The sequence below is a fragment of the Odontomachus brunneus genome, unplaced genomic scaffold, assembly GCF_010583005.1.
Source record: "Odontomachus brunneus isolate Ranch 3 - 2012 unplaced genomic scaffold, Obru_v1 Obru_scaffold_016, whole genome shotgun sequence".
Lineage (NCBI taxonomy): Eukaryota > Metazoa > Arthropoda > Insecta > Hymenoptera > Formicidae > Odontomachus > Odontomachus brunneus.
The window spans coordinates 564446-589403 of NW_022639466.1; the positions used below are offsets into that span (position 1 = coordinate 564446).

The window sequence follows — 24958 nt, forward strand, 5'->3', positions numbered from 1 at the left end:
AGCGGCCCAAAATTTCACTGTCGTAAATGATGGTGCAGAGTCCCCATACACAGAATCCAACTCATCTTTGATTTGCGTAGGCGTATTGCCTTTCAAAAACAAATATTTAATGACAGCTCGATACTCGATTTTGTCCATTTTCACAAAAACACTCACATCAACTTACTCAAACGACTGTTACATAACAACTGCGAGTCCAAAATGGCTGAAACTTCGGTGAGTAACTGTCAACAGATGAACAACGAAATTCACTAGCTTTTATTTACAAGTGCTGCTATCTTCACGTTGAGGTCGGAAACTTTTCAGACCACCCTCGTATATATATAAAATTCTTTTATTAAATTACAAATAAAATAGGAAAATTAATTTATTAAGACCTATATTAATAGTAGGTTATTTGAAATTTATTTCAAGTAAGATACTTCGATTTAAATTTAGAGTTAGATCTGAGTTTTTAATCGTGATTACACAAATGCAATGAGGCATAAATTATATTTGATTCAAAAGTAAAAAGCTCAAGTCTAATTTTAAATTCAAATCTGATTATCACACGTGGGACAAATTTCAAGTAATATTACTAATACAGACCAAAGATTTTAATCGTTAACAGCAATTTTTCTTAGGATCGCAGAGTCAATGTTTCAGATAAAATGGCGATGATATAAAATACAAAAGTTTTTTAACGCACATACAAATAAAAGATTGCAGTAAAAATTATATTAAGATTATATTTCATTTTACAATGTTTTTTTTGAAGTTAGAAATTTGAGATATTATGATAAATTAGTATATAAATATCAAATTTGACGAATAATCGAATATACGATAAAAACATTCAAATAATTATAATAATTTTGTACTAAAGAGCCAAAGCATTTTTAAACAAATATAACAGTAATTTCAGCAATAATTTCTGCATAATTGAAAATCACAAAATTTTGTGATCTTTACTTATAATATTTTCTCCGTGTATATAATTTAAATATCGGGGAAGGGGAAAGGGAAGTGTCAACGAAAGCGTTCAATTTTGTTTATATCGACCACCGGCATTGCTGAATCGTCAGCGGCGTTTTAAACACAATTTCGAAACCGTGCGGATTAATTCACGACTAGTGTAAATTTATGGTGATAACTTGAATAAACCGATATTAGAGACGTTAAATCTCCCCTGCGCATTTGGCATTAATTATCAGGCGTGATACTCAATTTGCCACACTTGGAACACTTTGAGATAATGATCCGTAGCTGTGTGTAGAGGAACCGGAGCAATTTACCTATGTGTAGTCACTAAATTGACAACACTTAGGTGTGGCGTACATGCGCTGAGGCTACCACTTTCGTCACAAGGCTCGTCATACTTGCGCGCTGTTATATTAACGCCGAGAGAATTTCCGGATTCATAAAGCTACGCACTTCCTGTTCTCAACATAATCATATCGACTCGGTATGGTAGAGGCGCGCTATTATATCGCTTAATGAGAGGTTATCGTAGAAAAAAAAGAAGAAGCGCACTATCTCGACGAGATATGCAAACGCGTTAGATTTTTAATGAACATATTTCCTACCGCGATTAATAGACTGTTAATTCGATTCTAAAATTCCGCAGTATTAGACTGTATGTCAGCTTGCTTTTTTACTTATTACAGTTTATTTACTTTATTTATTTTACTTTCGCGATACTTGACTGTGTGTATAACCTGATATTAATGCGAACTCACGCAAGATAATCTGGTGTGCATTTCTGTAATTGTACACGTATTAATGTAATTTTAGTTGAATAATATAGCGTACTAATAGCATTATTTATAAGACTTGTATTGTACGACTAGGATGTACTGATACTGAAGCAAAAATTCATATATGACAGCAATATATTCCCCGATAAAAATATATGCAGTTTGTATCCACTGAGTTATTGTCTACTATTAATGCATTTTCATTAGTTGTAGAAATACGATATAGAAACTGGACAAAAACTAGATTCAAAGATTAAAGCAATTTACTGTACAATATGTGAACCGATTTTTTCCAGCAAGTTGTGGACGATGTTATGTAAAAAGTGATAAAAATAAAAATATGTATTACGCAACAAAAAGATTTCCTATTCTATGATTCTCAATAGCATTACAATTACAATTTTTCAATTAAAAAAGATCATACACAGAAAAATGAAACACTACTACACAAATCTGCTCATTTTATGAACAACAGACTTGATTATTAAACAATCTCAAATAATTTTTATCCATTTTTTGTTATGTTTTCGTACAGTAAGTAGGTTCAGATTTCGCGCATTTTTCGCAGGCAATAATTGCAGAAAAAACATTATATTTTAAGATTGGAATCTCAACTAATTTTATTCTTCAGTTACTAGACAAAACTAAAATAAGTATTTAATAAAATAAGTATTTACTAAAATAAGTATTTAACTGTTCAAGAACTGTGTGTGTGTGTGTGTGTGTGTGTGCACATGAAATTGCTACCAGGATAAACAAATAGTTTGATCAGATATATTTTGTAAACAAATGATATACAAATTCACCACATGAAAATATCAGCAAAGTAAAAAATAATCTATATTGAAATATGTATTTTCGATGTTGGATTGCTCTTTATTTTTAGTGCTAGCATGGAAAATAATTTATTTCGAATAGTAATTATTATATAACGCGCGTATGGTACACAGAGAAAACATGCCTGGTTGAGCTAACATGACATATCTGATTAAATCAGTTTTAGTGGAAATAAACAAAATTTCTGGTTATGGTAATGAGATATTTCAGTATGCAATCAAAATTTACATGTAATACCGGTCAGTTTGTTCACTGCGTGTGCAATAACAACATTCAAATGTCCGCTTATTATGACTACATAGGAAAAAAGAGCATGTTCTGAAGAAAAATATATTTAGAAACTTATTTATAGGGCATAAAATTTACTTTTGTAAAATAAAGTCAATTTCTGTAAAATTAAATTAATTTCTGTCAACAGGCTTTATATCCCGCAAATTTTCAAATATTTTTTTCTCGACGTAGCAACAACAGTTTCGTTGTACAGAGGAAAGGTTAAAAGATTTATATATTTGCCAGATATATATTTTATCCACAAAAATAAACTTTATTTTACAGAAATAAACTTGATATCCTAAAAAATAAATTTGTAGTAAAAATAATCTTCAAGTGTTTCTTCTCAGTGTACACAACAGCAAAATTACTTTCCTCCGTGTATAGGAAAAAATGTCATTTCAGGCAGTAACTATTGTATAATGTATAATACTACTTTGTATGCGTCTCTAGAGAATTGCATAAAGACGGAATATATTCGTTGCACTTCTTCACAGTGATGAGCAGTTGTAATCGTATCAATTGCACTGTATTGCAAAGGAACTGTTACACAAATAAATTTAGTAAATTGCGTTTTGGTTAAAAGAAGCAAAATTTCTGGTTATTATGAACTTAATGCAGTTCTAAGAATTAAAACAGAAATTCTGTTTCCTTCAATTAAAGCGCATTTGGTTCATTCATTGTCAGGTTAATTCAACGAAACTTTCTTCTCCGTCTAGCATTAAAGCAATGGCATGATATGCATAAAATATATAATTCAGTATGATAATTTCTCTCTTCATACATGTTTAAAAACTATTAAAAAAATACCATACGCTCGTTTAAAAATAATTTAAAAAATATTTCTTGAAAAATTTACTTCTACGTGCATTTTTATTCTTTTCTCTTTAAATTTTCCATATTTTCTTGAGATTTTTTCAAAATTCTTCCTACATTGTAGATATATCCTAGCCAGGCTAGCTGTGTTATTTTTTCAGTTAATGAATATTTATATTTTCCAGAAAAATTCTCTACGTGCGTTTTTATACGACTATAACAAACAACATAGCCCGTGTGCGGCGATTTGTCGGTCGAAGAGAAGAGGAAATCATAATCCCGTGAATGGAATATTTCAAAGTGATTGCGCGGCAGCTTCGGTAGACTTCAGTCAGGACTCGTCCGCGTTTTTCGAGTAATTATCATCGCGGAAAGTACCGGCAGCGCACAGTACGGAATTAATTGAATTACATCTTTCTCCTCCGTTCCTCGTTCCTTTCCGCGCTTTTAATTCCGCACGATTAATCGAGGAATGCATGGGGAAAGACAGCGGACGAACGTGGACGTGGGTTTGAAAGCACCGCTAAGGAATGAATTAAATTCAAGCTCGTCGCCGGGGGATGTACGCCACCATCGTTGGTCGCGCGAATACACATACACAGTACCTCTCTCGCGCTATTTTTATCTCGACCTGTAACACGCGAACAAAGCGAGAACGATCGTTCCCGACGCTACGCGATTTATTCCGACGGACGCCATTTAGAGCTTCGACTCGACGTACACCCATAGGAGCTTGTACTCGTTAAAAGCAGCTTTATCGTTCCAAAAGAATGGAGACACTAAGTGTGCATTCTTTCAATATGGCATACGTTGTCGATTGTTTCTTTGTGAGGAACTAACGCGAATCTACGTGATATTTATCGAGTTTTCCCGCTCCGAGTCGCAGACGTGTACGTACTTCCGTCACGTATCGGTGTGTAGTCGCAAAGGCTCGCATAAAAAAGAAACAAATATACCGGAGACATATAGTCGTCGCCGTAACTCTCTCGCGATTCCTCTCTTTCTCGTCCTTCCGGAAAGCAGACGTAATGAAATTCTACTCGCGTTAATGGCTAGGTGGTAATTTAATTTCATCGAGAAAAGGAGCTAAGTAATTCTATTTCCTTCTGCCATATAAGAGTGTGATATACTCCATCTTCGAGGCTCTGAGGAAAAGGTCAGCGGCACAATCTACGAAAAGCTTCAGCAACACAAAGCAGGAGGAGATCTACGTTTTTCGCGCGTAGGTTCTCCGAATAGGTTCTCTCGGCGTAAAGATATCCACGTACGATTGTATGCCGGAAAGTCGTATTACACTTTGTCAACGTCAAAGTGAATATTATCTCTCCCTGGACATGTCGGTCACTCTCTTTTCAGGTCATCACGGATCGTTTGGTAATTATCGATAATTCTATGTCGTATTATTTTTCTCGAAGATATGAACATTTATTAATTGAATAAATGTCAGTAGTCTTGCACGCCTAAAATGTAACGCAGAAAAGATATCCAGAAAGTATAGGAAATTTAGAAAGTATAGGAAAATATAGGAAAAACAAATAAAGAATTTTTATGAATAAGCCATGAATTGATGCTAACGTAAGTATTTCAAATGAGGTTTGTATTAATTAGGCTCGGGTAAGTCAGTCAATTCTTGAAATGATTATTCAGTAATAGCTAATAATAGATAATTATAAGGTAAGATACTTTAATGAATGTTACTATATATTTTACGTAGATAAAATAAACATGAATTTCAATATTACAAAATCTTCTGTGATTTTAAAGAAAAAGTATGAATGAGTAAATACGGGTGAATTAATCCGGAACAAACTATTTTTTATCTTCATAGTTCGGATATACAAAGGATATCTTCGTAAATTAAACAGTACTGTTGCTGCTGCAGAATCGTTTACTTTATGTTTATATTATGATCATCCATCAACAAAACATGCCTCTTTGAGCGAAATAAAGGAAATAAGTAATTATGTAGGATTTTTATTTCAATTTTTATTTCAAAACCGCCTATTGGAAATACATGCTTAAAAATGTATTACTTGAAGTAAAATATTTTTCCATATTGGCATTAGAAATAACGAACAATTCAAGCTGCAACATCGAAAATACATATATCAATATGAAACAGTTTTTACTATCTCTGATATTTTTTTGTACGTACGGTAAATTTGTATACCATCAAATTGTAAAATATATATGACCAAACTATTCGTTTATAACTGTTGTATTTGAATTTTAGCTTCAGTGTGAACATACCGCATACAATACAAATTATACTATTAGTATGTTATAATATTTAACAAAAGTTTCCTATGTATCTTTAAATATTATCGCAAATGCAGAAGGACTAAGTGAATCTCGATGCAATGATGTAGAATTATTCGCGAGAAATATCTATTCGCTAAGTAATTTTCAATTAGACCTCAATGTGACGCGGAGACCCGCCAATAAGAAGCGTAAACTTTTTTAATTAAAGGGCTGTCCCCGGAGTTTTAAATGAGTTAGTCACGCTGACGGGTGGTAGAGGGAAAGTGAATGAAGCGCGCGCGGGAAGAGGGACTGGAAGCCAGACAAAACTAGTACGGTAATGGTAATGCAGTGATAGACTGCGATGGGTGGGTCAAAGTGGGGAAGCTTCGAGTCAAGTATCTCAAACTGCGGAAGCTCCATTCTATGTTGGATCACTTGGAGTTATCATAGAATCAATTCAATTTAATTACCGCGGCTAATTAACAAGTCCGCCACTGTCGGCGACTAGTGTGCCGGCACGACGATATATACCAGATAACGAGACAGTATTCACACCACCTAAATTATGATGATCTACATCTACATATAGACAAAAAATGTATGAACTATATATGAAATTTTATATGTGTAAACAATTAATAATCTACAGATGTGGTTCGAAGAACGTATGGTTTGTGTTCTAAAAATTTAATTCACTCTAAAAAATGTGTATCTTAACCATTACAATTCTGATATAAATTTCTAAATATTGTTTTCTAAACAAGTCAGAGTTTACACAATCCTCTGATTATATTCTTATCTTCAGAATTAAATTTATCAATTTATCATAATGAAATATATTATACATAATGAAAGGAAAATTTGAAATTAATGTCTAAAACAAATATGATTATCTTAAAATCTACTACACAATTTTGATTTAAATATTATAAAATATGGAGAACAAAGGGGAGTGACCAAGACCAATAACACCGTGAAATAAATTTAGCTTGCAGCGAGAAAGATTATATATATATGTGTGTTCGACTATGGGGAATTATGCTCTTCATATAAATCTCGTTTTAGACGTAACGTATTGTAAATTGTCTAATTACGCTCATAACTACGAGTGATAAAGCAGAGATGCGAATAGATGTGGTAGGTTATCTTGTTGATGTATACGAAACTCCGGTACAAAGCTGTTGGGATATTACTGATCTCATTAAAAAGTGAGTGTCTACCGACGTTACGCTTGTACATGAAGCGATATAACATCCATAAAGGAAGTTAACGACTAAAGCAACAACTCGATGTTACCAGTCTCGTTATGCACGAAATTACCCACTATCTTTCGCAAGAAGAGAGGAGAAGGAAAAAAAAGTCGTGAACGATAAAACTTCATTTCTCTTCATAAATATTTTCTCTCTAGGTTTTATAGAAAGTACACACATACTCACGCATATATAAATCTTAAAAGTGATCGACGGATGTACATTGAGATTAGTCCACCTTGGGAAATCAACTTCGCGTTTAATCCGGCATGCAATTTTTCACGATGCTAACTTCGTAAGCATTTCCGAAGCTACATAAATATCTCAAATACTATTTTATCCCGTTCGCGTTTGTATGCTCCTCGTTTGCTCGTCCTACGAGAGTTTATAAGAAAGATGCAAGCGGAAATTAAATCTAGAGGAAATGAATGTTGAATATTCATGATACGCTTTCTGAGACGCAATCCTTAGACACGTATACAAGTATTTTAATGAGATAAAATGAAGTGGATATATGCGGAAGCATACCTCTACCCATTTTGTAACATGCTTCCTGCCAAACAATAATATTCCCACAGATGTATTCATAGAATAATACATTATTGATGATACCGTAGCGGTAGCAGCATTTAATTATTTAAAGCCGGTATCGACCAATTGAATTTCGACCGGAATTATAACAATAGATTTATAACAAGATACGCCGCGCTAATTGATGCTCGAAATCCATCCGTCCGTGAGAAAGAAACGATCATAATTCGCGCGCCACAAAGAACGACGTCATGAATCGCGCTATTGGAAACGCAGAAGAAATTTCCGTAACGATTTTATTCGCGCAGATTGTCGCGCTCGATGAGGTCCCGGTTAAAATGTTTCATTAAACTTGGCGAGATTTTTAATACGCCCGAGAAAAGAAACTGTCCCATATATTTACATATATTTTTGCCAGCGTGCGCGCAAGAAATTTTTCAGCTATATTTTGAAAAATTGCACCAAGAGAGGTATTTTGCGAGGTATGCAACAATGAGCGTCCCGGGTAAAACACGGGGCGGAAACGCTCGCGGAATTACGGACGCTAAGAAAATAAGCTTTATGAAAAGCTCATGAAGGTGGGCCTCACGTCCACGCGTGGAGGGAAGAAAGCAAAAGCAAGAATAGCGTTAATGTGTACGGCTGTAATCGCGTAATACGTGTGACGGGAGTGTTCAGATTTATACTAAAATTCACTTTAAACAATCGCGTGAAAATTAATCAGTTTCTTCAGAATGACATTTTATCTCACAAAGCGCAATTGAATGTGACACTACAAATTCATGAACGCAGTTCTCTTCAGCACACTCGGCTGTATGTATGTACGCGCGAGTCATAATTAAAAACTGCAGACGTGAGTTTATCATGGTACAGAGAAAGAGATTAAATAAATACAGAACTGATGCCGTTGACAACCCCAGTAGGATGGAATATGCGTGTATCGCAATTTAAATTACTTGAAAATAGATCATTCCGTGTGATGTTTTTCCTCATGCGCGTTTGTGCGTACAATATCGTATTTGTATAAATAATTAAAAAAATATTTTAAAATTACAAATGTGCATGTCTATATGAAAGGCAATTATCTACGTGACATGTAATACATAAAATCATACGCCGAAAAGATCGATATAACGAAAAAAAAGGTATTTATAAAATATTTGGGCGATGAAATGCGTTAAAATATTCATCACATATGTAGATTTTATATAAAAAACCGCCGTTTATGTAAATAAATATGATGGGCGTGGAGTACACGTAGAAATGTATGACATAAATGGACACGGTAACGCATCTTTCGTTAAACGAAAATGAAAAAGTCGACTACCATCCCAGACGAAAATGTATCTCGGTATTTTTGCATTAAAATAGTTGTATCGCTAAGTGTTGTATTTTCAGTGGCGCATTAAGAAAGGAGGGGGCGTCGATTATAAATTTTATAAATTTTATCAAATTTATTTATCAAATTTTTTTATCATCAAGTTCCTCACTATTTATTAAAGAAAATTACGTTTCTTACATTTTCATTATCTTTCAATATCACTATGCTATACATATTTTTTTTTTAACAAAAAAAATAAGGCTAATGAGAGCAAAAGCTCTCTTAGTATCGAATCTCTTAGTATCATTAAAAAACAATTATAAATCAATTATGTTTATTAGAAAAACACGATATCGATATTAGTCTAGACCTTTTGGTCCTATTCGGATTCCTTCTCAATAGATATAAGTATATTCGCGTAAAGAAAAGAATCTGAGATGTAGTCACGTCAGCCTTTTCGGTCGAATTGAAACAGAATGCTTCGCGAACGAATGTAATTAATTATCAAAAATGTAATTAATTACCAGAATTAATGTAATTAATTATCAAAACCGTGTATAATATTTTAAATAAGATTACCCCGCTTTAGTAATCAACGTATGGTGGTAAGGTTTTCTTTCTTATGTTGGATGGGCATCCTCCTCGCTACCAAGATAAATGTAGGTGTAAATCTAATTCACCATGGCATTATTCCAGACAGCGTTGCGCACCGTTGTGTGTAAGCAAGCGCATCGAGTGTTACTTTTATTCGTCTACCGGAACGTTGAGGACTCAGCTGTGAGCGCAATATTAAATTACTAAACGTAATAAAAAAACAAAGCCGATGCACGGCAAAGAAAAAATATATCATTAAACTAGCGTAGACAAAAGAATATGCCTACCGTGAAAAGTATGTATATGTGATTACAAGAATCGGGAATCGATGTAGCCTGTATTTTTACTGTCAGAACACAACGATCAAACGAAACGGTTGCGCTTAATGTACATAATGTAAGCCAAAACAGAGCGGCGTTTATAGTCAACAAAGTGAGGCAAATACAAGCGTTCAAAATTAGATAGTGGCGAAGCTGTTAAATAAAAATACACGACTAGTGATTGTTCAAAAGTTCAGTGTCTGTTTGTAAATTAAGCCCGTTTGTTTCTTTTTAATAAAAATCATCTTTGAAATCAAACGTTTGTAATGGAAAGATTCTTCATCCAAAACTGACACATTATCCTAATCGAAATCGTGATTCAAAAGCAGACAATGTTCCGCAATCATTGATGCAGTGGACGTGTCAGTGGTCGAAATTCTGCGATTATCTGGCCGATAATCTTCTGCTTGTTTGACCCACATATGCGTTTCGCCACGATTCTTGTAATTTATTATATAAACGATATTATTTCCGAATACGAAGTCCAAATAGCGAGTCCGAATACTAAATAGGACCGAAACGTCTAGACTAACGTCGACATAGTCTCTTTGTAATAAACATGCATAGACTGATTTATGATTGTTTTTTGAGGGCACTAAAAACTCCATGCTTTTACTTTTATTAGTCCTGTTTCTTCTGTTTGTGATTTTTAAACTTGACACTAGGCTTTTTGCTAATTTAAATCTGTCGTCAAAACTTGCCTTTCCTACTGTAAGTACATTTTTATGTGCCAGCGTTTTTGATGATAAAAAGTAATTTTTCTGATGTCTAAACATTTCTACTCTTTCAACGAACTTTACTCTTGTGAATCTACAGGTAAGTGCTTTTGATGGAAAATTTGATGTTCTTTATTAATCCAATAATTGTTTTTGCATTTTTAAAAATTGTACAGCGTAAATTAAAAGAACAGAATATTCTTTTATTTCTGTAGACGTAAGTGCGCGTATATAAATGCAATATATCTTTTAGAAATATGATTAAGGAAATGTAACGAGATTTAATATAAATTGACAGAGTAATATAATGTAGAGAAACATAATATATAGAGGTTTATAAGATAAAAAATACTAAACAAAAAATACGTCCCAGTTGACAAAACGTTCCACCGAAAATTTTTGTAAAACATTTTTTTTCGTTGTTTATACCTTTTCTTTATAATTGGCAAAGACCAATTAAAACTAAAATGTTTGTAGCAAAATAAATTATAATTTATATAAAAATATATATATAAAAATAAATAATTAAACTTCAAAATATTGTGCGACATATTGTATACTTTCATCTTAACAATGTAATATGCAGAGAAATAAAATAGACTACCTGGGTGGTTTGACTTGTGCGCCGTATAGGACCTTAGCAATGCTGAATGGCCCGACCGGGGCGCCGAATAGGACGCAGTTCCTCTCGAGCCGGGACGGTTCAACCGTGCCCACGACCTCAGTTCCACATTACACGAACTGAGGACGTGGAGAACGGAGAATTTCTCAATTGAGGAACACCGCCCGCCCACGACCTCTGCCCGACATCCCCAGTGGAATCTCCGATACATCTCCACATAGTGACCCGAATAAAAATTCTCTGAATCTTCCAAACCAACATCCTTGAGTAGCAAATCGAATAGTGATTTAGGCTCCCGTAGTTGGGAAGTATCATGAATTATGTTGGTCAATTGGACGCCGCGTCATTAAGTTAAGCAAACGCCGAAAAGAGTGCCGGAACAGAGTACAACTTGATCTTCCTTCATATTTAATTCTTCTTTCTTTTCCTCTTCACGCTGCGCGCTTGCATAGGAAACTCATGGACGATGTTCAAGCTAAGAAAACCCCATAGATTCTCACGAGGTTACAAACCCAATCATTTTATATTTCTTCTAATATATGTTGAATTTTTTCTTTTACTTCCTCCGAAGTTATCGAACTTTTTGGAAGGTTGAAAGCAGTGAAAGTTACATAGAGTGACATTGTGATGTGTTACTCTACGCAACTTTCACTGCTTTCAACCTTCCACAAAGTCCGATAACTTCGGAGGAAGTTATAGTAAAAGCAAAAATTCAATGTATGTTACAAGAAATATAAAATGATAAAGAATTTTAATTGAAAGAGGAAGAAATATTAGATATTTACGACGCATACAAGGCCCCAGAAGCGAAAAAAATTGATTTATTAGAGGAAGATGAAGATAAGATATACCTTCTAGAAGAAGTTGTGTATAATTCTATTGAAGCAACGATATCTGGTAAATATAAAAGACAAGCTATGAAATTCTAAGAAAGAGCGATAAAACAAGACCATCGTTAGAAACAGTTAGACGAAAATTCAGGAAAATTACATCGATATGACAACTACAACGATGGGAAAATCAGATAAATAAAAGTGGTACTAGAATAGAACTTTTTTTTTATTAACTCCAAGAATATTTACAATCTGTCAATATGTGACATTAAGTAAATTTTATAATTTAAATAACATGTAGGCTATTCCCAGCATGTATGTGTTTCCCAGTGGAATACTCCCTTTAAACATACAATCGTTTTGTTAGTTATTGGCAAGTGTTTGTGTACTAATCATAATTGTCATATTATGAGATTGATGTCTAATTACATTATCTATGTCTGTTTATTGAATTTAGTGGTTTACATCGTTTAATATATCGTCTACGTTTATCCGCAATTTCGATTAGTAACTTTGGCTAGTTGATTCGGATGTACGTCCATCCTGTTTACATATTTCAAAGCAAGTTTGATATTTATTTTTTGATATTTTTTGATATTTACTTTTTTAACGGTTTCAATATTAAGATCACGTCTGATGATTTCATTTGATACAAACCACGACACGTTTACTAATTCTCAATTATTGAAATTGGAATCTTTCGAATATTTCAATATCTGAATAGTTAAAGTTATGCGGGAGTTGTTTTTTGATTTAAAAAAGTAACTCTAGATACCAAACTTTGTCCAAACTCTGCCTAATATTTAAGAACATCACTGAGCAATATTCTTTATCCTCTAAAATATTGTTGATTTTTCTTACGACTCTATGTACTTGTTCTATTGTTGCATGCTGTTGTCGGAATCCGAATAATTATTTTATTTACTAGTACAGGTTTAATTCTTATTAAAATAAGCTTTTCAAAAACCTTTGACAACACAGGTAGTAAGTTTATTAGCCTATACGAAGTTAATTCTTCAAGTTTTGGTATTAGCATAATCTGGACCACCTTCCATTGGGCCGAAAAGTAGTTAATTCTTACAATAGCGTTGTAGATAATGGTTATCAGTCTTACCGCTTTCTGGGGTAGTTCTTTTAATACTTTTCTTGTGATCAAGTCATATCTTGCTTTACTCCCCTTTAGATTCTGTGTTAGTTTTAGTACTTCACTTGTCTTTATCTTTTGAATAACTGTATCCATTTGTAGCGGTGACTCGAGATAGTTTAATATTTCCCTTTCTTGCTCTTCTGATAATTCTTGTGGATAAGGTTCGAATACTTTTCTAAAATGCTCCGAAAATAAATTGGTTTTATCTTTGCTGGTTCTTGCCGATATCATATCTTGTCGGATAGATGGTATTATTTGTTTAATGTTCTTTTTTTAATTTCTTTGTTACTTTCCATAATAATGAATAATATCTGTAGCTTCTGCGGATGTAATTTCGGTAAAAAAATTCTTAAATCGCTTTGTTTTGCTCGCTGTTTATTAGTTTCGTTAATTGTTTCGCAACTTTACTTAGCTTTATTTAGCTTTGTCTTGTCGTGCTTGATTTTTGCCATTCTTTGTAAAGTTTTCTTTTTTCTGCAATTTTAGATTTAATGTTTAATGGGCAGTACATTATATTCTCAGAGTTTTGCTCTATGAGAATTGATTTCCAGGCTGCTTTTTGAAATATAGTATTAAAACTGTCTATTGTACCATCTCTAATTTCTTGTTAACTTTTAGAGGTATCTTACAGGTTATCTGCTTATTTAAAAAATCTCTAAATAATCGCCAGTTTGTTCTTGCATTAACCTTTGGAGGACCGGAAGCCGATATATCGGCGCGACGGCGGTGTCAGTTTTTTCCCCATTCAATCCAATATTGACAAAAAAGTTCTAGCTCTTAAAATAGAAAAGTCAATAAAAAATAGCCGGTCCTCAGAAGGTTAAACAAGGTTAGAAGTAGCTCTTTTTTGCTATAGGTAGGGGACCAACTTTCATTCCAGTTTGAAGGCCCTTCAGATCCATATAATTTAAGACTTAAATCATTAAAATCGATGGAATAGTTTCCACAAGATATTGAGTTGTTAAGAGTTATGTGAGCCATCTTGTATAAAGCCCGATGGGCTCACTCGACTCATTGCACCATCTTGACGAAAGAAAGTTGAGATGGAAGAGTTGACATTTTTACCACGTTTCTTAATGTGAAATCTGGCGATTTCAGGCTTTCGAACCGAATATCTCAATTTCTAGAGCATGTAGAGCAAAAGTATAAAAATACTTTTATTTAAGAAAAACTTCAAGGAATCGTCGAGCTCACTCAGAACCACAATGGTTCAGTCGTTCATAGAGAACCCATAAATACTGCCCGTTTGAACTAGTTGATTCGCGTAAATATACACAACCGTCATCTCAGTCACTTCAGAATCGTATCGCGGGCGCCTTGCTCGCGCGTACACTTGACGCAAAACACAGTCGTGTTTTTTTATTAATCCGTACTGACGGACGTTGATCGCATAATAATTCAACTGAATTTATTGAATACATTTTTTCGTAGGTCAACTATCTTAACCTTTTAGATTATATATTTTCACGATTCAGAGATATTTAAATATTACAGTGCGCTCCGCAATTTATCGTAAGATATTGTGAAAACACCTTTTTCCGTACAACTTCACTGCTATTATAATGTGAATGGTAGACATTACACGATTTGCAATTCTAGAATAATAATGGGCAGTCAATTTCAAGAGATACTTTATTATTTTGCTATCACCATATAGTGATTACTCGTGTTTACATGAGTCGCGTTAGGTAATTCTCTCGCTCCACGAGAGAGAAAAAGAAAGAGAGAGAGAGAGAGAGAGAGAGAGAGAGAGAGAGAGAGAGAGAGAGAGAGAGAGAGAGAGGGGGGCAGGAAGGAGGAAAAGAGAGGAGAGAGAAGACTGACTTCAATTAACGTGATTGTCCGCTCTTGTTCGAGGATCCACAATTATTCCACACAGATGTAAATCGCGATAGTCGACCTGAATGTTCACCCTACTGTACGCGCCCTATGGCTTTTCATAATGGTAGATGAATGCGGCGTGAGAAAATTCAAATGTGAACTTATAATTCCGAGCATAAAGTTTATTACGTAGGAACGAACGGAATTTAATACAAACACACCGCACCGCAATGGCGATTTTTGTTGGAATTAATTTTTAAGTTATTGACGTAAAAGCCGAATTTTAATTGATGTATATTAGTAGTCTCTCGTTATACTTTCTCGCGCGCGCATGGAAAGCCTTTTCTTTACTACCTCCGCCAAAAAATGAAACACACAGACATATACATTTCTCGCTTCATATTATTCATTCAACAAATTTATCGCTCGCGTAATGATGCCGCGGCGAAATCGCTTTTGCAACGCTTGCAAAATATGGTACTTTGTTATCTCATATGCAGATGTGGCGGAATTTATAATTAATTACAGCGGCGTGGCTGTAGCTGTTCCGCGTTTCCCAAAGACTTTCTTACGAGGGGACGAGAACTTACACAACACTATGTTCCATTTGTGGATAACCAAGAAAGTGCCGTGGGGTATACGGTGCCTTTGAAAACGGGGTCAAGCGTCCCGGTCGGTGTAAAACGACCGACAGGAACGAGGGAGAATCGCGAAAGACGTTTTCCATCATCGTTCGACTCGCGTAAGGACTTCACGTAGAGAAATTCGCGTAAGCCCTTTCCGTACTCAATCTACTACAATTTATATCGATAAGAGACTGCAAGCGTCGTGAAATAATAACAGCATACCGTAACATGATTTTACGAAAACAAATTAGGTAAGATTAGAATTATTTTGACAACGCGAATTATTTAGTCAACATATATAGTCAAGGTCATAGTCCTAAATAACTGAACACTGAAAAAGTTTTAGTCACCGCTCATTGTTTAATAAAAAATAAAATAATTAACAAAAGAAGTTTCAATATTTTGTAGTTAATTTTTATACTAAAGGACATAACTTGCTGATGTGTATGAAGAAATAACACATGTATTGAAGGTATTGTTGGAACGTGCAACCAAATCACACATGTATTTTACGAAAATGACTCGTCTTACAAGATTGTATAGCTCGTGTGCAACTCTCTTTTTTGTTACCTTCTAAACATTAACAGCTGATAAACAGCTGATTTCGTTACTGGGAGACTGCCATCGATGAACCAACACCATGGCACTTAGCGACACATGTAATAATATTTTGTGGTGTAAGTTATAGTATTTAAAGTAGTATAATTGTTTTTGTTGCGGCTTGAAAATGAAAGACAATAATGACTTTTTCCAGTGCATTATGCTTTTCTAATTTATTTGGTTGGGAAGTTTTATTTCACTCATCATTCAATCTACATTGTTCCACTTAAATTATCATCTGTTTCGCTTATTGCAAAACTCCCTTAACGGTACAAACTTCGTTTCTTTAGAAGGTATGAAAAATCACTTTCAATATTTCTTCATTTTCCGGTGCTTTTCCGAGCATAAGAGTTTGACAGGAGAAATATGAAATTATTTAAAATATGGCAAAAAAGATTGTCGAACAGAATGGTGCATATATTATTAATTACAATTGTTTCTAACAAGAATAAAAAACATTTAAATCTTGTTCAAAAATTCGCGTAAACACTCTTATGAGTCAACCCAATAGTTACCAATAGCACAAAAAATGTCAATACCAAATATCCATTATATTTCTTTGGTAAAAATCTCATAAATGAACAATCATAGCAACTTTGGTTTTCATTAACGTTTATAACATTTAAAACTGTTTCAAAGACCACTCTCATGTGCCATTAATTTACGTTGCTAAAATTATCGTAATCGCCACGAATTATTTTATTTTCACGCCACACTGCGACGAGATAATTATTACTCAAATTCGTTAAGTTTGTAAAGGTGTCTCAGAAGTTTCAACGCGGATTCTTACTAATTAAAATAATTTTTCGTTAATTATTAAAAGGACCACTTGTCTGGAAATTTCCGTAATAAATAATGAAAGACATCGTATAATCAAATTTCGACCAAATCTATTGAGAAATTCGTGAAGGATTTATTACCCGGGTTAAAAACATATTATCAAAAAGCTAATAGAAATTAAAAATTAATATTTCTATTCTCCTTAGCACAATCAGATTTATGTAATCATACTGTTTTTTTTTTGTACATATATAAAAAAATTTAGATTTTTATTATCTTTTAATTATCTTGCCTTTTGCTAAAGATAACAACATACACAGAGAAAACTGCTACATATATTTATATATATATTTTTCTTATGATTAAAAAGTAAATTTATGTTATCATAAATTATGTGAATTTATGTGATTTGAAATTGAATAAATATTGCATTAAAAGTTGATGTTGTCATGTACATATACAGTTTTCACAGCTATAATTCTTATGATACATATAAATGTTTATTTAATATATCCTCACAAATATAGTTGCTTTAATCAAAGGAATATTACTGTCTCTTTGTTATGGTCTGCAGAACAAATTTTATAATTAAAAGATCCATAAGGTTTGATTACGCTATACAGCACTGAGAATACCGTTTAAACACGTATGAACAGATAGCAAAACATGCCAATGTACCACTTTCAAGATACTACGATTACTACAATTATTTCGTACGCATGGACAAAAATTAATATGGATATTTTGTTGTGGCAACTATATTTGGGCAAGCGATATCTTTTTTTTTGTATATATAAAAGCATAGATAAAAAAATATTCCCAAGTAGAAGAGTAACGTCAAGTGACGTCTCTACATTACATTACATTATTAATCATGTCTCTAACATAAATAATACATTCATTAACACGTTATTTGATGTTATTATATTGGCTTACATTTTACAGTGGAATAATTTTTTATCCTGAATCATTATCAAGTTGTTGGTGTCATCTCTCAATGCAATATAAATTATTCTATAACTGTTTTAAAAATTTTTCATTATTTTAAAGACATGAGTAACACATCTTGAAGTTAAGAAAAAGCGCGGGCGATCCGGGACACTCTGTGTAACTCATTTTAAATAGACGTCGGACTATCGACTTTAAAGTTTAAGAATCGACGAGAGAGGTTGGCGAGGCACGATAAATATGCAGCGCTTCCTCTACGACATCTTCAACCGCGTCGAGGGCGACCGATTTGCGCTTGAATTTCGCGGACGAACGCGTCGCGTCGCGTCGAGGTGCTTGAGAGGACCGCCCGAAAAGAAAAAGAAAAAAGAATGAAAAGGGGGGAAAACGGGAGTAAGTGGAAATTGAGAAAATCGAGGAGAACCAGGCTGAGGTTCGAAATTCCACGGAAGTCTTAAGTTTCAGGAACGAGAGAACGCGACTTCGCTCAGCCGGCTTGAGGATCGCTTAATCCGCTCGTCCGTTCTGAAACGCGGCCGAAAGTATTTCAGCCGTTTTAGGAATGACTTGCTACAAATTTTCGGAATGTAATTTTACCCGGGCGTCCATCTCGCCGCTTTAGCGGAAAAATATATGTCCGGTAACTGCGAAAGTGATTCGTCGCCATATGGTGCGCTGTAATGCAACCGTAAACAGCGTGTGTCATGAACGTGTAATACTATGTGGCGCTTACGAATTGCAATGTTTTCGGAGAACGATTCTCGTCATTCTCGGTAAAGGAACTAATTATAGAATAAACAGATAAAATATGAAATAAAAGCTTATTTTTCTTCTTATTTCACTCCGATAGCAACTAAAAAATTGTGTTGAAAATTGTGGTATTTGTTATAAAATTCGTCATATGCAATGCTGAACGTTAGACGAGAAACGTCTTGTGGAGATATAAACGATTTTCTATTTTTATTTCGCCTACAAATTAAACATTGTAAGAAAATCTGTTCTAGCTTTTCTTTTAAAGTTACGATTTTTTTTCGTAACCAAGACACATATGTCTCGCGAAAGAATTAAATTTGGTGGAATCTGGTAAATACATTTTAGAGCTTGAGTTCTTCTCACTTACAGTTCACTGCAAATTAAAAGCTATGCAATCATTAGTACTTTTAAACTACAATGGACAAATGTCATTTAAACTACAATGGACAAATGTAAATCTATTGATCAAGAAATTGGATTGTATCTCTGCTTTCGTTTTTCTCTCCAAGAATTTTGCTATTCCGTTGAAAATGTTGGGTGGATACGACTCATACTATACGTAAATACAAACTACCCCACGCTTTTTTTATTAGCCTTATTTCTAGTCTTCATTCAAAAACTTTTTTGGAATTTTCAGAAAGGGTTTACTTAAGCACAGACATATGCTAAATTTCATTTATTGTCATTAGCTTCCAAGTTATTATCGTTACAAAAAAAAATTGTAATTTTCAAAGCCCTCTATCTCAAAAACTAAGCCGTTTCGGACACATGTTTATATGAACTTTTGTTCTTAGAATTGTCTGAGGAACACGTAGATAAATTTATGTTGTTTTCCAACATTCTCTGTATACGCGGGAGAGGAGCTCTGTCCCTCCTTTGTATCTCCTTCCCAAAAAACTAACCTAATCCATCATTTACATTTTTTTATATTTTATATTTTTTATTTTCTATATTTCTTTTATACTTTTGATTCTCATTAAGAAATTATACGAACAATAATACGTTTAAATGTTATTCAGGAATATATCCTAGATATAATATATGTCAAAATGAAGGTTAAGAGTCTCCTAATCGGTATTTTTACCAAAAATATATAAAGTGGGTAGGATGGGTTAGATTAGATTAAGTATTTTTGGAGAGAGGGTGGGTCTTCGCTCTTCCCTTGTGCATATATGTATCAGGAGGCGTGACAGCGTCTCGCGCCAAGTATTACCATATTTCAATGTACACTGTATGCAAAAATTATGTTCAATTTATAAAATTTTATGTTAATAACTTTTTAACAAACAATAAGTGACGGCTAAAATCTACTAAAAGATATTTAGAAGTGTGATTTTCATAATGTATGTCAAGATCAAGACCATAAGAGGCCATAGGAGACCATAAGAGTTCAAGGCCATTTAGTATTTTTATCTATTAATTTTATATTGAACTGAAACTACAATAGACCGAAAACATCTTTTGTAACAAGTTGATTCTCATAAATCGTAAACGCATAAATAATTATAGTAAGCTTATGCTTAGTGGCATCATTATTCGTTTATTTTTTATAACTATAATTTTTAGTTAATTGTAAACCTTGGATATTTCCTTTTATCAAGCATCGTAGGTAACATGACTCCCAGTGTCTCTACGGCATTAGAAAGTTGAGATATGCATTCACATTGTAATAATGTTAATTTGAAAAATGCACTCGGTTCCTGTCATATTCCGTCGCTTTCATAGTTGCGATTAGGGAGTCCATGGGTATACATAACGTACCCTTCTCGCTTGCAATCCACTCCCCGTGCCAGCGGCTCGCTGTCAGCAATGCTGAAACGTACTTTCAAGTTTTTCCTAGAGCAATTTTTCTCGCCGTCGTCATTCTATATATCAATGCCAGTCCCGTGGCATAAAATCTCACGCGATAAATTCCGTATTTATGCAATCCACTCTCTGTTCAGAAATAACTTTTTCGTTATACGACGAAACACAAATATTTAAGTAAATCAGAATGGCGAGTGCGAATAGAAACCGCCACTATGCCGCTGAATTCACTAATTTAATATTCACATCCGGCTGCCTAACGCCTGTATTACAAAGTCGATATTATAACATCGCGAAATCCCTGAGAGTTTCGAGAAAGTGTTGTTAAAATCAAGCGAGCGTGTAACTGAATTTTAACGTACGCTTATATACTTGGAAAGAAGCTGCCGCGTCTTGTATAAATTTATATATATATATATATATATATATATATATATATATATATATATATATATATATACGTAAAGTGCCGCCGCAGTAACCTCGTCGCGCTTTCCTTCAGTCTTGTCTAACCTTCTACAAATTCGGTGACAGGTCTTTCCTCGGGGAAATTTCTCGTGAGTCAGCCACGAACGTTGAACGATCGTCTCCAATTGTCAACGTTGAGTTTCATAGGCCCGCATTAATAGTTATTACTTGAAATTTGTCTCAAGTGAGATACTCAGATTTGATTTCAGAGTTAGAAAGGAATTTTTCAGTTGAACCCGTAAACATCTATACTGAGACTCAACAGCTTGTATAAAATACATGGATCTGAAAAATATCTACAGAACTCACACGTGCATGGACGAAAGTCACGCCTGTGATTTAATTTTAAATAATGTATTAGACAAAGCCCTAAAAAGATTTATAGAGAGGCGGTTTTGAAAAGTTTCTATCTGGAACACAAAGTCCAAGCATCATATATAATATTCTATATAATATTCCGGCAAGTGGTAATTTTTTGTTAGATATTCTTAGTATATTAGGACCTATTGAAATATTTTTTATGCGCAGAGTTATAACGTCAAGCTAATTCAAGCTAATTATGAGATGAATATTCCTACTTAAAGTACTGGAATATTAATTTTACGGCTACGTTCTGATATTCACTGTCAGTACTGTAAGCGTGACGTTATTATAGTACGCTGATACAAGTGTTTTTGTTTTCACAAGTATACTGTAAATCTATTGTGAATAGGGGAAATGGATACTGCAGCAGCTGCCACATGCTATATGTTGTACATATACCAAATTTTTACTAACAAATAAGTTTGGGCGTTATTCATAACTATAATATAGAATTAGCAAAATGGAAAAACTACAGTTATTACTAATACTGCATGCGTTATTGTGGAATCAAGTGCTTATTTTGCATTCTATTATTTCCTACGTCTATAAGCCACAACTCCTCCATGGGCTTTGTCATGTTTCTATTGCAAATGCCTGACCTCGCGAGTTGCAGTAACAAAAGTAGGAAGTGACGACAATCCATGACGTCATATGAACATGAAAATGCTTTGAAAGTTTATTGTTTCATGTATCAGAACGGCATTCGCAGTACTGCCAGGACAGCCAGTGAATATTGGAACGCAGTCTACATATCAGTGCACATGCAAAATAGCGATACCTTCAATATATCAAATCTCAATGTCGCCTCTCTGTAAATCTAGAGTTCTGATGTTAGATGCGTCATGAATGCTCGAACATTTGCTAGATCGAAAGTTACTAGATATTGTCGACTGGACGCATCCGTTTCTACGAGGGAAATCATTAATTAAAGACAATTTCAGTATAACGTTTTATTAAATTGACATAGACAATTCGGCAACAATGTCATCAATTGTGATTCTCCGAGACTTCCTAATTCGCATATCAATCTGAGCTTTGATTGCACCCGTTACGATAATTGTTGGTCTCTCCAATCGATTCTTATCGCGGACACTACGCTTACCTTCCGTAAATTTCTGGATCTACTCGTACATATTTATGTTGGCTTAAACAACTGTTTTTATGCTGAGCCACCATTCTACAATAAATTTCACTTGTTTTCGCATCATCGGCCACAGAAAACATGACAGCTTGCTGCCTCCCGACGGTATATTCTGGGTGGCTATCTTCGATACAACACTACGCATGCACGGATAGCAGTATTACACAAGCATATAATATGTTCTCAAACAATGCTTTATAATATCATCCAGCAAATTTCGAAGAAACATTGGTTTCGTGTCGAATATACCAAAATTGCCTTTAACTAATGATTTTCTCTCGTACATACACATTCATTGTGATTATTGATTACCCGAGAAATCGGAAACGATGTTTGAAATCAGACATGACAGTTTAATGCAATTAATGCAGTTTAATGCAGTTCAATATATAAGATTAATGCAATTCTAAACAGAATCGTAAGATTCGTAATAACAAACATGATCATACAACATATGTTACGCATAGAATTATAGATCTACTCATAAATTCTTACGAATTTTATGAGGACAAGTTAGGAGATTTGCAATTCTGTTTAGAATTGTATCAGATCACGTGAGATAATGTTTTGCCTGTCTAGATGTTACAAATAATCAACAGGAAAGTGAAACAATATAGTAATAGTATATATTTAAAAACTGGATGTTTTAAAATATGAACAATAAGTAAATCTTCCAATAGTCGTTATAAAAAGAAGAAAAGTAAGAAAATCGGAAGAATATCAAGATGGCCTGCTTCTGCAACATAAAATTCTATTCTTTTTAACAATTTGCTGTGCATACCAGCTATTGTGCTATTTGGATCTAAATTTGCATAAGCTATAATCATCTTTTCACGGAGATCATGAATATTCTTAATTAGTGTTTGATAAACAAAAGCTTTCAGATATCCCCATAAAAACAAATTCATCGGAAATAAATCTGGAGAACGAGGCGGCCATTGGATTGGCCCATGTATACTTATAACATGATTTTCAAAAATATTCTGAAATAGCAATGCAATCTTCATTTGCTTATAAGCATTTTGCTTATAAGTACTGCTATTTAAAATAATGCTGCACATTTGATATTAAATATTAACAAAAGTGATATTTGTGACAGTGCGTTAAATTTATTTATTATTAAAGTCCTCGACAATAAAAAAGTGCATAGTGCCATTAAAAGAATTTTAAATAACCTTAATTTCTTTATGAAAAAAATTTTTTTTACTTTTTGTTATTGCAAGTTGTAGCCTGCACGAAATAGTTGAAAATTCATCTTGCTTTTTTTTAAACTGTCGGAAGCGTCTAAAAATCGTGCAGATCGTTATGCTGAACGCCCTGTATAAGCGGATGGAGAATATTATCTTACGGGAACTAAACGTCAAACTGTCAAACTATCATGGTTGCTTTAGAACATCACTTCCAAAAAAAACACAAATACGTGTGTAGAAATTCTTTGGTTGAAAATGTTTAATAACTTTCTCTTCTAGTAACTTAGACATGCTGTCTTTGTTTGAGGTTTGCTGATTAGTTGGTGCCGCTGTTTATTACAAAGTTAAAACGTTGACCTAAGTATGCATTTCACATTTGCATGCTTTGTTCTGTATTCTAAATTCTTTTAAAAGTACCTAAAAATGGCTTTCTCATTAGCTACAAGCCACTTTTAGAGGCACTTTTATCGATAAAAGAAAACTCAGAATACGAGTGTATGTTTTTAATTAGGTTAGTATCAATATAAAGTGAAAAAGCCTTGTCACGAAACTTATATGTATTCTTCTTCTTCTACACAAATATTCTGTTTGATTTAACTTCAACTAGCACCACTTTCTAAATTTTCACATAGAAGAAGTATAATACATGAAACGTATCTTGTAATTGAATCGAGTAAACCGTAGCTGAAGGTTCTATCCAATATGTATGAGGTTTACTGACGTCGAGTGCACAGTCGCGGATCAATATTTTATTATTAGACATTTTTTTTATTTAGAAACGTATCCGTTCTATCGAATGGGAGAATTCTCCCAATAAAAAACAGATTCTTCCACTGGACAAAGACTGATATGTTTCTAATCTCATAACAAAGTCAGATAACCTATCTATCCGCGACTATATACAAACGATTTAAAATGTCATTTCTGTGTAGGCACCGGCCATATTACATGACATCTTTCATAACATTTAGGCCACGCATACGCAGATGCTTACGTATCATATGTAACACATAATTTTTAGAGTCAACTTTTGTGTACAGTAACTAAGGAACTTAGTATAATATGTAATGTACATATCTATAATCACGATTTTTTATTGGTATAAATATCATATATCATATAATTCGACTGAGGAAGCTTGGACTTAACACTGAATATAAATCTGAATATCTTGCATGAAAAAAGTTTCAGGTGACAATTATAGTTGCATTCCGATATCTTATTA

At 33.7% G+C, this 24958-nt stretch overlaps 1 protein-coding gene across 1 annotated transcript in view; it reads right to left on the reverse strand.

The window, feature by feature from the left end:
* LOC116841528 (neurobeachin) overlaps positions 1-24958 on the reverse strand; it is a 581065-nt gene that overhangs the window by 381653 nt on the left and 174454 nt on the right. The gene's annotated exons all lie outside the window — the stretch shown is intronic.